We start from the raw sequence: 18,721 nt of genomic DNA, 5'->3' as shown, positions 1-18,721 counted from the left end.
AAAAATGTGTTTCAATGAAAGGTTTATTAATCAAGGTGTTGCCAATCAGAAATGAAATTATTGTAAAATTTTTGTTAGTAACTAATTACATTGTATAATTATTTTTCTCAGTCTGGTTGTATTATTTAATATATATATATATATATATATACTTGTATTCATCTATATATAAATTAGTTACATTTAGTACTAATCTAGTACTGCTTAAATTATAAAATTCATTTAAAAATGAGTAATAAAAAAATATATTTAAAAGATTTTTATTTTAATTATCTACTAAATCAATCAAATATCACAAAACTGTTATTTTCCACTTTATTCGTATAAGCGTAAGACCAATCTTTTAACGTGGCCTCAGTTGATTTCTTTCAACTGCGAATACCCAAGATACTTTGCCTGAATTCCAAACCAATCTGTGTGCATTTGAGCTGCAAATATTTCAGTGTAGGCATTAGTACATGGCTATATCTCGATAAGTGCATTTAGATAATATTTTATATGCAGGTCCGATGTGGTTATGTGGATAATTTTACAGTTGTTGGATTAAGAAATTCTGCATTTATAAAAATAAAACTTCCATATAAATGCAGAAGTATGCAGATAAAGTGCATGTTCGTTTAAGACACAAATTTTTGCTAAGCCAAAAATTTTAACTGGTTTTTCTTGTTGACTAGAAATATTATTAAAAGTTATTTGGAATGTTAACCTGAAAAGATTTTACAATCAAATATCTTAAGATACAGACATACATATTTATAAGTATGTTCTTGGTTAAAAAACTTACAGAATAATTTGTAAATGACAGAAGCCATTAGTGTGCAAATGTATTACCTTGACGGACTTTCAGTTTCAAAAGACTATATAAAAGCTAAACAAAAATATATTCTAAATATATAACGGGATCGGTAATCTTATAGTATAGCTCAAATTTTTATAATTCAATGATTGAAATTATGTGGTAATATTGTATAAAAATATACTACCACATGCATTACTGATCATGTAATATGCCACATCTCTGCTCTTTTTTCAAATTAACCAATTATCTTTGATAAAAGGAATGTCGATGGTTTTCTGAAATAAATCTAGAGTTTTTCTTATTTTTTGATAGTCATTATACTTTTCTGTATTTTAATTTATATACTATATGTAGATGAGTATAAATGAATTTTATTTATAAAAATACTCAGCTATTTGATATTTTTATACCGGTTTTAAAACTAATTCAAATACAAATATAGCATATAAATTTTTTCAATTTATCTTATTACACATCTATATAACTATGTATATGTGTATATTATATTAGTCATTACCATCAATTAATCGAGGAGGCGACAACTAAATTTGGAAAAGTTATAGCAGCATTGAGTAGACTTATAGTAAACATAAGTGGCCATGAAGGTTTAGGAGCGAGAATCATATTGGCAAATAAAGTACATGGGAAGCAACAATATCAACAGGCAGTTCAATAGGCGCCAGACCATGGAAGTATGGCAGCAATGTTGGTAACCGTGGACAATAAACGGGAAGTTTCATCCCAGACCTGAAAAGTTCATTAGCAAAGGAGTTTGAAGAGATCAAGTACTACCTTACTTAATTCCTGTCCCACCATTAATATTTGAAAAATATGTTTGTGTAAAATGTAGTCACCAAAGTGTATGTATTGTGGAACTGTTCTTTGAGTGCAATAAGTGGCTACTCCAACATAAAGTGCTAGCAACGCAAATTCGTATTTTTCCCCAAGGACGGTACCACAAAAATTATGAAAAACAAAGTGAACTATGATCATATAGTAATATTTGCTGAAAAGATCGTAAGGTTGAAAAAAGTAGATTTGGGCGGAACACACCTATAACAAGCAGTTATGTAACGTCAAGACAAAGTATAAGTATAAACACTTGAAGCAATAGCAGGGCCTGGACGCAGACCACGCTGATGGAAGTCCTAAATGACTAATAGGAACCGAAGTAATAATCCGAAGTAATATTTACGTACTCCTGAAGTAGGACTACGATTGGAGGAAAAGTTTAGTTAGTGGGATTTGGGTACTCATTTTCTGGAGTGTTGGAATGTGGACAGTGTATACACATTTCCCTCCTCTACGCCGGATAAAAGGAATAAAAAGTTTCATTACTATCAATCATTGGTATCAAAACGCGGGTCGTGTATTAACTGCCATATGAATTATATTTATTTTTATCAACTTCTGTTTTTTGTTTATCTTTTGTCATATATTAAAGGACACCAATTGCATATTCGAAATTATTGTGACGACATTTGCGTTTTCCTTTTAGTTCTCTAGATTTGAGTACTAGATTTAAATCAAGGTAATAGGTACATAAAATATATGCCAAAATTAGTTGAGAATAAATTTGTTATTAAGTGATTAAATTGTATTAATTAAGAAATTGAGCAATATGTATTTTAATATATTTTTAATTTAATTTCAACAATTAAAAAATAAAATTAATTTAAATTTAAATAAGAAACAAAGGTAATAATCAATTAATAAAGCTTAACTCAAAGCTTATACTTATAATAATTATATATTCTCTTCTGTATTTAAGAAGTAATTTAATTACAGAAATAGTGAATGCTTTAAAAGTAATTACATTTAATGGCATTACGCATTATAATTTAACAACAGTTAATTATTTTCAAATTGATTAATAATGATTTTATTTAAAAAGTAATGTGTGAGTGTACTCAAACAAAGTATAAAAACGCTTAATTTCTTAATTTTGCAGTTCATTAGACAAAATTTTTATTTCACAATAGAAATAAAAATACGGCAAATATCATCAGAGAAAAAGAAGTAATGAGCAAATATGACCAAATAGAATGCCTCGTCGTGTTTTTGTATATTTTTAAGTACTACAGACTTCACTTGTTCCCCATAAGTATCTTTCAACTAAGACTCAAGCCTTAACTGAATAGGTTGTTATCTGTAATTTGTCATCCGTTGAGGAAGGTAATTTTTTATACACGTTCATTATATTTCTTATTCACTTATGACGTCCATTCTATGGTTGCTTCCAAAGCATAAAAAAAATTACAAATATAATGAATTAAGCATTTTTGCTTTATTAGTTGAAATTACTAAGACTACAATTTGACGTTTCTATGTTCGTCTAAAAATAAATGTATAGATACTTATGGTATTACAATTTATAGACGTATATTCAGTTTGCGAGTAAGTTAAGTCTTTAGTTTCTTTATGTTAAGTTTTATTTTAGAATTTATTTCCATTGAATAAACAATGTGTTTTGATTGTTCTTTGGAGTTAGATTAGTTTATTCACTTACTTAGCTTATGTATTACCAGATGGCAGTATTCATTTATAATTTTTACTTTGTAGTATGTTTAATCGATTAATGAAATTATATACTATACTCCAATATATATACTCCAATATATATATACTCCAATATTGTGGTTTTGTTATAAAACGGTGAGGTGCTTTAGAAGTGAATATAGTTTTTATTAAAAGTTTTGGTTTTAGGGTTAAACATTTTTAATACGAGATTTTTTATAAAACTTTTTTAATCTAACTGTTGTATTCAAGTTTTTTGTCACTTCGTAATTTTGTAATTTTGTAACTATGTTATAAAAATAGAAAATATGTATCAGACTACGTTTCGTAGACTACGTTCTGTAGACTACATTCTGTATACAACGTTCTGTAGACTACATTCTGTAGACCACGTTCTATAGACTACGTTCTGTAGACTACGTTCTGTAGACTACGTTCTGTAGACTACGTTCTGTAGACTACGTTCTGTAGACTACGTTCTGTAGACTACGTTCTGTAGACTACGTTCTGTAGACTACGTTCTGTAGACTGAGTTTCGTAGACTAAGCTCTGTAGACTACGTTCTGTAGACTGAGTTTCGTAGACTAAGCTCTATAGATTACGTTCTGTAGACTACGTTTTGTAGACCAAGCTCTAGAGACTACGTTCTGTAGACTATGTTTTGTAACCATGTTCTGTAGACTACGTTCTGTAGACTACATTTCGTAGACTAAGCTCTATAGATTACGTTCAGTACTACGTTTCATAGACTAAGTTCTATAGAGGACGTTCTGTAAATTACGTTCTGTATACTATGTTCTGTAGACTACGTTGCATAGACAACGTTCAGTAGATTACGTTTTGTAGACTAAGTTCTATAGACTATTTTCAGTAGACTCCGTAAGCTACGTTTAATGGACTGTTTTCTGTAGACTATATTCTGTAGACTACGTTCCATAGATTACGTTTCGTAGATTACGTTCTATAGGCTGTGTTTTGTAGGGTATGTTCTGTAAACTACGGTCTAAAGATTACATTCTGTGGACTACACGCATAAGTCTTAAACTCTCGATTCTTTGAAAATAAACAAACTTTAAGTTAAGACCAAACTATTGACAGGTATTTGCCGACAAATCATTGAAAATAATCTAAAACGGGTCTAACACTGTAAAAAATGTCGTCCAGAATATTTAAAATATGTTGTATTCTTTCCGTAATGGCAAAGTCCAAACAGTAAAATATATTGAAAATTAAATCGATATGTTACGACTCCACATATTAGATAACCCCGTATAATTCCTAATTATCCGAAGCTCTTGCATTGTAATCACTAAAATGATCACTCTAACTCATATAGCGCACATCTATCTGAACTTTACCGATACAAATTTTATCTATATGTTACTTACATGTCTAATTTTTTCTGTGCTTCTAAGTAGAAACAGTTTGCGGTTCATGTGCTACTAAATGAAGTACTTCATGAACAATTTAACGCAACTCTGATTGCTACCAAACTGAGTTTTGCCTCAAGTAAGAAAATGTTGAGTTCATACTGAATTTTTTCTGCTATATTTTTTTTTTTAATATAAATTTCATATTTTCCATTATATTGTTGTTGTTGTTGTAGAAGTCTGATGATCTTCAAACATTTTTTTGTTTTATTATCTTTTGATGTTCTCTTGCTTAGTCGAAAAAGTTGTACTTTTTTATTGTACTCTTAATTTTAATAATTATATTGCTATTTTTCTATTTTCCTACTTTTTATCCGAGATTTTTTACAATAAAGTAAAAAAGATATAAAATTTAATTGTACGCTTGTCAGACGCTTAGGTTTGAGCATAAAAGAAGTTATTAAATTTAATGACGGCACGTTTACTTGCAAAAGTGATTTTTTAGAACTATTAATTCTCAGTGTTCTTACAGTTGTTTTTTGTTGTAACTATTGTAATATCTTATTCTTACTTGCTTAGAAATCATTTGAAAATTTTATATAACCTGTATTTTTAATGTTTTTCAAGGCCTTAAGGTTTACGATTTCTCCCTGCGAAACATTGGTCACTACTATTATGACCGATGCAAAAGAGCAAAGTTAACTTTTGACTTTTGAGTGTCTAACATAAGATTTTCACTTCTTAAAATCATAAAATTTTTTTTTGATATTCCATGTAATATTTTCTACTTGTGATATATGTATATATATATATATATATGTAAATATGTTTATACACAAAAGTATCTCAAAATAAAATTAAAGTTTTTTATTTTTATGGTATTGTCATAAAACGCATTGTAATGTTAGGAGTACTTCATTTTTGTAACATTTTCACAATAATTGCAATTAAATAAAACTCATTTTTAACATTTATTGTCTATTATCTTTGCCACACAACATTTTTGATCTAATTTCAATTTTATTTATTCTAAGAAAAGTTATGTTAGGTTATTACGGCGATTATAGCGATCGTCTTAAGGGTATTAAGCCATTATCTTACCATATAATTGTGTCATGGTTTTAAACCGTTTCAAGCCTTTTATAATATACTTTTCAACAGTAAAACTGACTAAAATTTCCTAGACTATGAACGCTAGTGTTTATATACACAACTATGAGGGAGTTGTGGTAAGATTTTTAGTGAAGAAGACAACTGACACCTATTTGTGAAACGCATCTCTATGTATGTTAGGCTGTTTGTCTCAAGGCAAATGAAGTTTATAGATTGGTGAAGTTATGGCTATAGACTTTTATTGATGCAATTATCTGACACCCTACAAAGAAAGATAAAGTATATATTAAAGTATAAGGGTCGCAGTTCACTATTGCCACAAATAGAAAAAAATGTATATTTATTATGACTTTATTCAGTAGATTTAGAAATAGATTTAGAAATAATAGTCTGTCCATTTTATAAAAACTAGTTACTTGGATTAACAGATGGTTAAAATTTTATGCATGTATAAAAAAATATATATTATATATTACATATGTATTTAACATATATATGTTTAATGCATATTGCTAGAATAATAAATAATATGGGTCATTTTTTTACAAACCGGACGGATTTTGATAAAAATGACCTCATGATCTCCGATTTGGCTAAATTTTTTTTATGAGCTCCTTTTATAAAATAAGAAGAACCTTATCTCGGGAAAAAATTTTCTAATTTTTTTTACTAGGAAATATGGATCCGTGGGGTTTTGAGAATTGGCATTGTAGACAGATTTTCAAATAGCTATATCCCAAGCTTAATAAATGGTAGGAATTTGAAATTTACTGCATTTTAAAGATAATTGATTGAACTTTTAATAAATTGTTTAAACAATTAAGATTGTGTATATTTAAGTAATAATAGTTATTGTTAAATTTCCAAAAAAAATTTTTCAAAACATGTCTCTAGAATTTTTATTTTTTATATTTTATCTATTTTTAGCTTTCTGTTTGTCTATCAGTTTCATACAGATATATTTTAAAGGAACTGAAAGAAATAGATAGGCACATTATAAGAATGAATATGACCGAATTATAATAAACGATTTTTGACTACAACCGAGAGACGCTAGATAATGAAGACAACTAAAATCTCGTTTTATTAAATCTTTTTAAATCTTTTGGCAAGAAAATCTGAATAGCTTTTTATAGAAAAGAGATAGATACGGGAAAAGATTATAGAAACCTACATTTGGGATTATATTGCGCACATGGCAATAAAAATAATTTATTTGGATGCGTTAATTTTCTTATTTAGTTTTGAATATGTTAGAATTTTCAAATTAAACTTATAATACTATTGCAAATACAATGAATTTTATTATTTTCACTTTAGAAATGTACAATTTTTAAACCTGATCCATGACAATGGATATGTCAATATTTTAAACAAATGTATTTGGCTTAACAATTTAGAAACTTTCAAAATTCTTCAACAACATTTGATATTCAAATTTACGATACTTTTAGTCACCAATGTATAAAGGCACTAATTTTATTATAATTTTACTCTTCAGTTTGTAAATAACATCTTTCACTTCAACTTATAATTTATATGCTAAATAAGTTCTTTAAAGAGATAAAATTTCTCAAACAATTTGTTTAAGTTAGAAATACTAACCTTGTTACCCAAAGAACTTATTTCCTGCGAAGTTTACAAGTGAAAGTGTTAAAATTCAGTAAAATTCTCTTTGAGTGAAAATATAATAACACAGTTTTGATAACCCCAACATAACAGAAGTAACCCCTCATTTCCAAAACCGGAAATTTGCAACTTCCTACGAAAACATGATGTGAAGATGAACGCTTTAAAGTAATTCATTTTATGTTGAAGTTTGTGGCGAATGATTGCTACTTTCATGTTGCTGCTTTCTTACTGCTGTTGCTGCTACTGCTGCTGCTGTTGCTGATGACTTTACTCTCACTGGTATTGCTGCTGGTAATAAATGTTGCTCTTACTGCTGTTTTAGTGCCTTTGGCATTTCAACTGCTCGGTTTTACTGCACGAAAAAATAATTGAAAGTGAAATGACTTCATTAAAATTTGCAACTACTGCGGGAATTTTCGGTGAAGCAATGAAATTTTAATAAAATTATAATTTATAATAATAGGAAAATAGTTTTTCTCGGCTTTTATGGTTAATTTGAACTCAGTTTGAGCAAAGTGTGAAACGAATTAACTATATCTTAAACATTGTATACTCGTAGTATATGTGGTATCCACTATACCATTTATGATAATTGCTTTCTTTGAAAACTTTATAATATAAAAAAATTATTTAAAATTATATTTATAAAAATATAAACTAATTTGATGCCTATAGAGCAATTTATTGCCTACTTTCGTTCTTAATTGAAACGAGAGTATTATTGAGAGTATTTCTTTGAGAGAAGACCAGATTATTTGAAGTATTTAAGAAAGTGCGACTTAATTTTATAAAGCTTGGTTTTTAATAGTGCTGTGCGTATTCGGTTTTAGGAACTATTCAGAGAATTCGATTAATCGGATAGTAAACGAAGTCTCCGGAGTTGAAAAGAAATCGAATTTTTTGTAAATCCGGAGTCTTCGTATATCTAGATTTCCAATTATTATTCCCATTAAAATTACTCGGACTTTCCTGAGTCTGACCATTTCCGAACTCAGCTTAGTTTTTAATATTGTTGTGCGTATTCGGTTGTAGGAACTATACGGAAAATTTATAAATCCTTAATTGCTGTGGACTTTATTTAACCTATTTGATTTGAGACTAAGATCCCGCTTCCAAAGTAGTCGAGTCTACGTCTTGCACCGCTGGGCAGTTGGATAGAATACCTATGTTCTGATGTTTCCTTCTCAAGATGACAGAGTCGATAGGAGTCACTTTCTGCCGCAACCAACGTATTATTAGTTATAAGAATCTTTGAACTTGTATAACCAATGAATAAATCCAAAATCAGTTGGAAATCAAATTTCGAAGAGATTTTTCTGTGTGAAGCGTTGATATATTAATTATTTCCAAATATTTTAAAGGAAAAATATTAGTAGAAAAGTTGTAATCATATTTTGAAATGCTATTTACTCCAAATAGTAGATAGTGAAGCTATATAATGACATTTTTTTACTATATTTGAGATAAACTTCATCATCCTCACCTTTTAGTGCTCGAAGTTGGAATGAGGTCTGATTTCTTTATATTTTACACTAAGTCTAGTAAAGTTTTATTGCTAAGATTTCTTATGTATTTAATAACACAATAAATTAAACTCTTTTTTGGATGGCTTCAGCATCTGCTATTGCTAATTCGTATTCAAAAATCTTTTCTTGAGTCGTCTTGAGATTTGAGTCGTATCTGCATATTTTATTTATCGTCATTAAACCTGCATTGTAATTGAGAATAGTTTAAAATCCCCTAGTAGTCTGCTTTAAATCCCTTTTTGATATTTGCTGCGATTCCTAGTCAGGTGCTATCCTCGTTAGGTGCTTAATTTCATCAATATTTCAATCAGATTTGTCAATGTTTTACAAACCCTAATCAGGATTTAAGATTTAATGATTTTAAAATGTGTGAAATATGTATTATTTGCTGTTAGAATGAGGAAACGGAAACGATGCGCACACCTACACGGATTTGAAGTTATTAATTCTTTCGAATCAGTGATTTCTCACATTTATACTTTGTGGTTATCGCCTGTTCCTCCTTTATGATCCAGAAAACCCTTATAAATATAACTTAAGTGAGCTTAGTAGAGATTTAAATTAATTTAATAAATTTTTTAAAAAAATTTAATAATTTTTCAATTTACAGAATAAAACTATTCATTTTCGTTTTTAAAAGTACATACTGAAGATTTAAATGATTAAAAATATGTTTTTAGTTTTCGTCTTGCTTAATCGAACCTAATTCAGATTATTTCTTTTATATGGCTATCTAAAATCAATTTTGAAGTTGCGTTCACAGAACCCAGCAGTTTTTTAGACTACTTAGACTTATTTATACCTCTATTACAATTATTTATAATTTCATTACCTTATATATCATATGATTATATTAGAATTTAATACCATGTATCACTATAGCATATCCTTCTCACTGTAATCACTTTTAATTTATGTTTTCATGTATCATTTTCAAAAGATTATATTATCTTAATCTTTGATAACATTGTCATTTTTTTCATATCTTGTAATTTTTTCATATCCATCTCAAATCTACATTAAAAACACGAAATGAATTAATTAATTTAATAAACACCGTCAAAATAACCGTGTGAACCTTTTGTGACCCCTCACAAAGCTCACTTTGCTGTAAAGAATACGTAATAAATTTATTTGTAGATTTGTCCGAATTTGTTTTTTTTCCCCATTTTTTTATTCTTGTAAACTGCAGGTGGTTTCCTTAAGAATACAATTTAGGGTCATTCCAATAGTTATTTTTCACACAATTTAATTTCCTTAACGTACTTGTTGGCATCTGCTCCATCAAAAAGTCAACCAACTGAAACTTTCTTCATAAATTCGTAGACGCATGCGTAGACGTTGTTGATTTACTCGTCTTCTGGAAATAAAATTATTCACCCATAAATTTACAAGTAAACCCAAAAGATATAAATTTGTAGTCAAGAATTAATTGCATTTATAGTTTTTTTGATTAAATATTTTAATTTAATCTTCAGCAATATGTAGTGAATAAATGTTTTTTGGAATTAAAGAGTATTAAAAGAAAATATTTAACATAATTTTTTAAAAAATATATAATATTACAATGTAGTAAAGATTCTTATTTATATAAGTCCACCTTAGTGAACCATTGCAATTTAGTGAATACTTTTCAAATGATTATTCTTGATTGTTAATAAAATATGCCTAATATAAAAGATGTTCCACAAAATTATTAAAGTTTTAAAAAAAGTATTTCCAGTAATTCAGCTCCTCTCTAGGATAGCTCCGGATAGTTTTTGCACAATAGGTCAGTCACCCGCTAGCATTGTTGTAGGCATACGAACGTAATTTTTGCTGAAATACAAAATATATCTTGTTTCTCTTTGATATTTTAACTATTTGGATCTATCGACCTTAGACTCTTCGAAATTAGTCCATTAGCTATTCGTCAGCATAATAGTAAATATCGTTTACGTTTTATTCGTTCAAACGTTTTATTTAGTGATATTCTCCTTCTCCAAGAGTAATTAATAATTATATTTTTTATAACTAAAAACAAATAAGGTGCATCACTGGTGTAAAAAGAGCAATACAGGTTATTATAGATAGATAGAAAATGTTTGGAGTATAGGCTCTCAGTGAAGCGAAGCACTACGACTATGATTGATCTTTTATTCTTTTTAATTGACCCACTACCAACTCATCGTATAAAAGCCATAACGTCTGTTATTCAGAAAACCTTCACATCAAACGGTGATAGGATCTTCCGGTCTAATAATCTCTTTGGATCCAGATGAAACTAAACACTCACAAAGTCTCATCTGCCTCCAAGCAGAGTCCAAACAGAATATGTGTTTCCTCAGACAGATCCATTTTGCTAATAACGCAGGCTAAGATGATCTGAAAAGGGGCGCAAATCCGTAGTTGTATGGACGATATGTAGATAAATGATATATTTTTTGTGCTTCTTAACGCTTTGTTTTCTAGTAGCAATGTTCTACTTAGTGGCAGACATACTTTTTTGCAATATAATTAGTACGAACTTATTAAGTATATAATTTTATAATAAATACACTGTAGAGTCCAACTCATTTTCTCAGTATTATAAGCTTGAATCGTGCCTAGTTTATTATGTTTTAATAAAATTTGTTACTTAAGAATTAAAGCAGTCCATTCCCAATGTTTTCACTAATTAACATGCAACTTAGGTTTTATGACTGTTTTTCCCTTAAAACTTTCTTCTTGAATACTTCTGAAACACTTAACAAGTGGCACTTATTTAAAATTGAATTTCGTAAAAGAAACGCAGACAATCTTCAAAAATAAAAAGACAGAATTTCTTAATTTATGCGAAACGGCCGAGTGATTAACTTTATTTCGCCTTGGAAGTATTCGTCTATGAATTTGGATTTCTTTTACATTTTGGAAAGGTTTCGGTTCCTAATTAGGCAACATTTTTTTGCCTAACGTAAAGTGCGTTTTCGTCTATTTTATTGTATTTTCGGTACAAATTTGTAAACGTGGGAACTTTTGGGTTTTTAACAAGTTTTCTTAATAAATAAAATTATGTTAAAATATACAAAATGTGACATAAAATGTTCATTACACTTGACCTGTGTGAATTTCGTATTTTTCTTAATGGTTAGCAGGTGCTTCAAATTACAAAATTAATAGTATTGCCACCTAACGGAAAATATGAAACAATAGAGATTGTTAATTTTTTTAAACATTTTTTTTTTTAAAAAATTGCTACATTTTTTTTAATTTCAGCATTTAAAAATATGAACTTGCACTTTAATAAGCAAAAAAAAAAAACAAAAAAAAAAATTGTGCGGATGTTATTTAATTTTAATTATAATTATTTTTGCTCTTTTGTTACGTAATATTTTTTTTTATTATTATTGAAAAAAATTAATATGCATAGTGTTTTTAAAAATTATTCTTTTGTATAATTACGTACTGTGAAATATAATATTTCATTGATTTTCTGCCTACTTGCATTGCAGCTGCAAATTCACGACGTGTTCAAATGAATTGAATTTGAGATTTTACTGAAAATCACGTACAAATTGCATTTTCCTTTTTTTTTCTCAATTTTCTTAATATTCTGTTATATTTGTTTTTCACATAAAAAAGCTGCATATAAATTTAAAAATAATATTTACGCAAATTATTAATTAATCCAACCTACGCAATTTAATTTATATTTTTAATTGACCTTTGTCTTAAGCACGCTTTAAACCAAAATTAATCATCAAAATTAATCATGCTTAACATATATATTATTTAATATATATTTTTTCATTTACAATATAAAACACAAAATATTATAATTATTATGAAGAATTTATAAGACCTAGTTTTGAATATGAAAAAAATAGAATTACTTCTTAAAGAATGTGATTGTTACTGAAAACTTATATCTATTCGATTCAATAGCAAATACAATCAAACTTCCTTAACACGAACTTCTATAACTCGAATTTTCTATAATTCGAACTAAAAAGAATGCAACATAGTTTTAGAGAGCAAATTAAATACAATTCTGGTTCCTTAATTCGAACTTCTATAACACGAATTTCTCTATAACTCGTATAAAAATATTGCCTCATGGGAAAGGCTATTCAAATTTTTGCTTTAAGTATGAATTCTTTCTGGTGGTAGGGGAAGTCCCTTTTTCTAAACCAAATGCTTCAGTTTTTTCTTTCTTATGTTACTTCTTTGTGCAAATGGTGGTCCCTGGCGCACTATTAAAGCTGGATTTAGCCAATTTTCTACTTGGGAAGAACAGGACGATAATTATTTCATTTTGTGGAATAACATTGATGAAAACCGTGAATTGATGTAAAAATAAAGTAAAGTTAATGAAATAACTTCCAATGCTATTCTTGGCCAATATATTATATTGAGTTTGCCAAAGAAATTTGTACATTAAGTTTTCATACAGTTGACGATATTATTGAGCATTATAGCTCTGTATATATCTCATTATAGTGGATCCGATCTTAGCGCATCCAAAAACGATGATGAGGATTCAAAATTCTGAATTTTTATTCGCAAACGAAAGATACTACAACTGATGATCACTGTAAAAGTTTGAATAAAGTATAATCTTTTTTTGCTGAAAATAAAAAAAATCCAAACTCCAAATTTCTAAATATTTTACTTCACTATAATTCTGTGCTGTATATGTATTACCTTAAAATGTAATTCTAGTTTCTATCGGAAATAAAAAAAAATAAAAAAAATTCTCTAACTCGGAGACCCCATAAGTCCTTCGAGTTTTTCTTTGCAAAATGATACTTCGAGTTATGGAAGTTTGGCTGTATATCATAATAATTATGTGATATATATATTAATTTAGAAAAAAAAAATAATAATTGCTACCGGTTTGATTTAATCTTAAAAGTAAATATTTAATTCTTATTTAACTTCATAAAACCCTTTAATATTCTTTTTTTATATCTTGTTAAAGTTATGCTAATTTAAGAAAACAAATAAAGGATATATGTAACTACTATATATATATCTAAAGTTTATATTAAAAAAAAGATATCACTAATCAACATTCCAACGACAAAATGCCAAATTTATATTGTATTATTAATTTACACAAAATGTGAATTATACATAATTTAATAATAATATTACGAGTAAAACTTACGAAATAAGTGAAAATATATTTTGGCCTTTTCTGTGATGACGGTAAGGACTTTTCATACAATGACTAGCATTCTCGCTAAAACCTACCAGCATTGAAGAATGCATTAGGAAGTCCTTTGTTTAGTTGATTCAAGAACAGTATGAGAGCCTTGAAGATGATGACTAGTACTGTCATCAGAAATTACTAGCGATGAACCTTATATGGAGAAAGATAAGGAACATTTTAAGACATTATTGCGACACGAGACTGGAATACTGAAATATAGCATATCTGATTTTGATCGAGCTTTTGAGAGACAGATATTCTTTAATTTGTTGTTGAATTTGTTGTTTTAGATAGATAGATAGATTTTGAAAAGGTTCGGAACTTGTCATCACGTCACTGCATCTTTTGAAGACTATTGCAGTTCCGACGATAGCTATGCAGTTCCATAGGTGAGTAGCAGTTAAAAATGCTATTATGTTCTTTGGAGAAGTGTTGTTTAATTCCGTTATAAGTGAGTAGGCAGTTGATAAGTATCGAAGTCTGAGTCTGGCGAGATTATCAAAGTGACACAGAATGTGTTCTGCTGTTTCCTCTTCTTCATGACAAAGTCTGCAGCTATCGTCACTTTTAATATCTAGATTCGATAGATGCTTTTTGACTCCGCAATGTCCATTGAGAAACCCTGTGGATGTTCTTTCTGTTCAGTATTTGATTGATCCTTTTCTGTTCAGTATTTGATTTCTCCTTTTCAGCTTTTGATTGATCCGCATGAATTCTTTAGCTTGTCTGCAGACAATTACTTTATGCCAATCAGTCTGAGGTGCTCTCTCCAACCATTTATTAATTCTAAATTTGAAAAAGATTCATGAAGGACTACAGAATGAATGTGACCCAATATAACATGATGCTGCGTCTTTCGGGCTAGTTAATCGGTTTTATTGTTTTCACTTTGCCCTGGGATCCATATTAATTGAACCCCGTTTCTTTTAGCAAAATCTTTGAGAAGTTGCAGGCATTCATGTGGGAGTTTTGAAATCACTCGAGGTAAGCGTAGTATCAGAAGTCCTGATTTGGTGTCAGAGAAAATATATACATTTTTCTCTGTGAAGGGTTTCCCTTTATATTCCCTTAGACATAGTTCAATTGTGTGCACTTCGGACTAAAAACTAAATTTTCTTGAGCCATATTTGAGAATATTTCCTCTTTTGGTTTAATTCCATAGACCCCTACCTCCAATTCTTCTATGGTTTTGCAGTCATCCGTGTACTATAGGTGGTAATCTTCAACGTATGTATTCCTGTCTGGTATTAGTACTAGAAACTTCTAGTGGAAGGTAAACCTAGTCAAACTCATTGTTTTTTAACATCCTTTATTTGTTTTTCTCATATATCTTTTAATTATCTTCTTCTATAAATATTTTACTTGAAATATGAGAAATGTGTAAGAAAATTATTCAAAGTTTAAAGTTAAACTATGTATTAAATACTTCTGTATATATATTATTTTGAAATACTTTCTTAACCTATTTACTGCATCAATCATTATAAAAAACAAGACTTTACTTTCTGTTAAGCACGTCATGAACCCTTCCCTAGGTTAGTCTAACCAAATGCGACGCTTGGTGTTGCAATAGCGGAGTGGCTGCCACTTCAACACGCGTTCGTGAAGTTTTTTCCCCCGCGGCACATGAAACTCATTGTTATTCCCATGTTCCTGCTGCTGGTGGGTTTCTTTTTCTAAATATGCAACATGCTTAGTTTTTGTGAGCAATGTGGAAGTAATGCATCAGACCCTCATCTTGTGTAATCTAAACACAATTGTAGGTTGCAGTTGCAATTGCAGTTTGTTTACACTTCGGTTGCATCTAAAATTGTGTCATAGTTTCGATTTCATTTGGGAGCGAATGAACTGAACTGAACTGAACTCATCCGACTTTCAATTGTGTGAACAAAACGGCGTTGCAATGTTAATGCCGGAAATGTGTTTTTTTCTATTTTAATTGAACAAGAAAATATTAACAGTTTTTTTTAAAAAAAAAAAATATTTTCTATTTTATTATAAAAAATTACGATATTTGTTTTAATACAGATTTCAAATTACATACTCTGATAATCCTTTTTTCTTTATTTACAGATTTTATTTGCTTCTTGCGTTTTGTTAATTGAGGCTTTGGTAAGTACTTTTAAGCTGCTTTACGATGTAATTTATTTTATTTTTATTTTCATTTTTATTTTGGAAAACTGTTAACTGTTGTAATCCAAACATCGATGGTAGCCTCACTTGACCAATTTTTCTATTACAATGTTTAGTAATTTCTCGTTTTTTATTACGCTTTAAATCACATAATAACGTCTTCACCCAGTTTTTTTTTATTGGTACAAAAAGCATTCAAGACTTTTCTCATACAATTGTCAAGACGCTTATATGTTCACGAAAGGTGACTCAGTTACGCTTTTAGTGTCAAAGTATTAACCTCGTAGCGCTATATAACTGGAAATTGCTTAAATCGCAGTGAACTTTAGGGTTAAGAGAAATAAAAATTGAATTTTTTAAGTGAAAATCAATCGTTCGCATAGACGTAACTATACTTTGTCATACCACGGAAGTTTGTTGAACTCTCTTGTTATCCATAGTGCGTGTATAAATTTTCTTGTATGGTTTCAGAAAATCAGCACTGCAGTAAGATTTGTTGAAAGAAATTTTAAAAATTTAGTTTATGACGAAATATTTTAATTTTAATTTTAATAGCATTAAAATGTAATAAACTTAAATATTTTTTTTTTGTATATAATATTAATACTAAGTGATTTATTAAAGAAAGGCACAAATAACACATGCCCTTAATTTTTTAAGATTGAAAATGTTTATACACCGATTTTGTGTGATAATTTTATGTTATGTTATTTTATTTGATTTTATATTATTTTATTTTATTCTATTTTATTTATTTTAGTTTACTTTATTTTTATTTTGCTTTATTTTATTTTCTTTTAAATTGTTTTATTATATATTATTTCATTTTATTTTGTTATATATTATTTTATATCATTTTATTTTATTTTACTTTATTTTATTTTGTTTTGTTCTATTTTGTTTTTTCTGTTTGTTTCATTTTATTTTATTATATTTTGCGTTAGTTTTTCTATTTTAGTTTGTTTTATTTTACTTTGTTTTTATTTTATTTTATTTTATTTTATTTTATTTTATTTTAATTCACTTTATTTTATTTCATTTTGTTTTATATTAATTTATTTTATTTTATTTTATTTTATATTATTATATATTATTTCATTTTATTTTGTTATATATTATTTTATATCATTTTATTTTATTTTCTTTCATTTTATTTTGCTTTATTTTGTTTTGTTCTATTTTGTTTTTTCTGTTTGTTTAATTTTATTTTATTATATTTTGCGTTAATTTTTCTATTTTAGTTTGTTTTATTTTACTTTGCTTTTATTTTATTTTAATTCACTTTATTATATTTCATTTTGTTTTATATTAATTTATTTTATTTTATTTTATTTTATTTTATTTTTTTCTACTTATATTTCATTTTATTTTATTTTATTTTATTTTATTTTATTTTATTTTATTTTATTTTATTTCATTTTATTTCAATTCAATTTAATTTATTTTATTTTGTTTCATTTTGTTATATTTTATTATTATTATTATTATTATTATTATTTATTATGTTGAGCCTAGTTGAATCAGTACACTTGAGCACTTTTACTCTCTAGTAACTGCGAGATTTCTTCCTAACCCCTCTCTATGCCTTGACTGGATTATTGTTTATCACTTCATCAGACTAAGCAATAATTGACCTCAGGGCTGCATGCCGGGCCAAGGAGCCTGTAACCATTCTGACGGTTGATAATGAGGTGTTGTTAATTTTATATTTTTTCTTAATTTCCCAAGTTTAAGTGCAGTTAACTGGCTCTTTAGTTTTACTCGTAAATTGTAATTTATTTTAACATAAAATATTTACAGTTAAGTAAATGTGAACTTTTTAATGATTGAGTTAATTACTTTAGGTAATAAAGTTGAGGATTTTGTAATTGATCGAAATATAAGAATATCAAGAATATTTCAATAATGGAACAAAGGATTTGGAAATGTAATTACAGAAGGAATCTGGAGAACAAAGCAATTAAATACAATTCATTCAATATTAAGAATATTGTATCTTTAGAAGTTTTAGACAAAATTTAATTTATCTGTTCTTAACTAAAGAAGGTAAACATTTTCACAAAATCATGAAAAACGTCATTATGTTTTTCATTTTACTAATGATTATTTATTAGTTTATAATTTTTTGGGTGTATGCACTGCGACCTTGCGACCTTGCGACCTTATATATTATGCCCCTACTGCACTTTTCTTTAAGTCCGATTACCTCGACAAACCGTAGTAATTCGTGGAACATTTCTGTTCCTTATACTCGCCATTTTTTGTGCACTAATGCAGGACAATTAAGAAATACGTACATAGTCGAATATTTGTTAATTTCACAGAATCTACAACTAGTATTAACATGTATCTCTAGTTTCGGAAGGTGGCATTTTACTTTGTAGTGTCCTGTTACGATTCCTGTGATAATTCTTAAGCTGTTCTTAGATAGGTTTATACAGTCGTTGAATCTGTTATA

At 28.1% G+C, this 18,721-nt stretch overlaps 1 long non-coding RNA gene across 1 annotated transcript in view; it reads left to right on the top strand.

Annotated features, from left to right (window-relative positions):
- The window catches only part of LOC119685495, a 29,213-nt gene extending 12,971 nt beyond the window's left edge, over positions 1–16,242 (top strand). Inside the window, exon 3 of the long non-coding RNA XR_005252806.1 lies at positions 16,204–16,242. This is a non-coding gene — a long non-coding RNA (uncharacterized LOC119685495). The remainder of the gene's footprint in view (positions 1–16,203) is intronic.
- Positions 16,243–18,721: the final 2,479 nt, after the last annotated feature.

Source organism: Teleopsis dalmanni, chromosome 2, assembly GCF_002237135.1.
Source record: "Teleopsis dalmanni isolate 2A chromosome 2, ASM223713v2, whole genome shotgun sequence".
NCBI classification, from domain to species: Eukaryota; Metazoa; Arthropoda; class Insecta; order Diptera; family Diopsidae; genus Teleopsis; species Teleopsis dalmanni.
The sequence above is the reverse complement of the archived record's forward strand: the minus strand, read 5'-3'. Positions and strand labels throughout refer to the sequence as shown.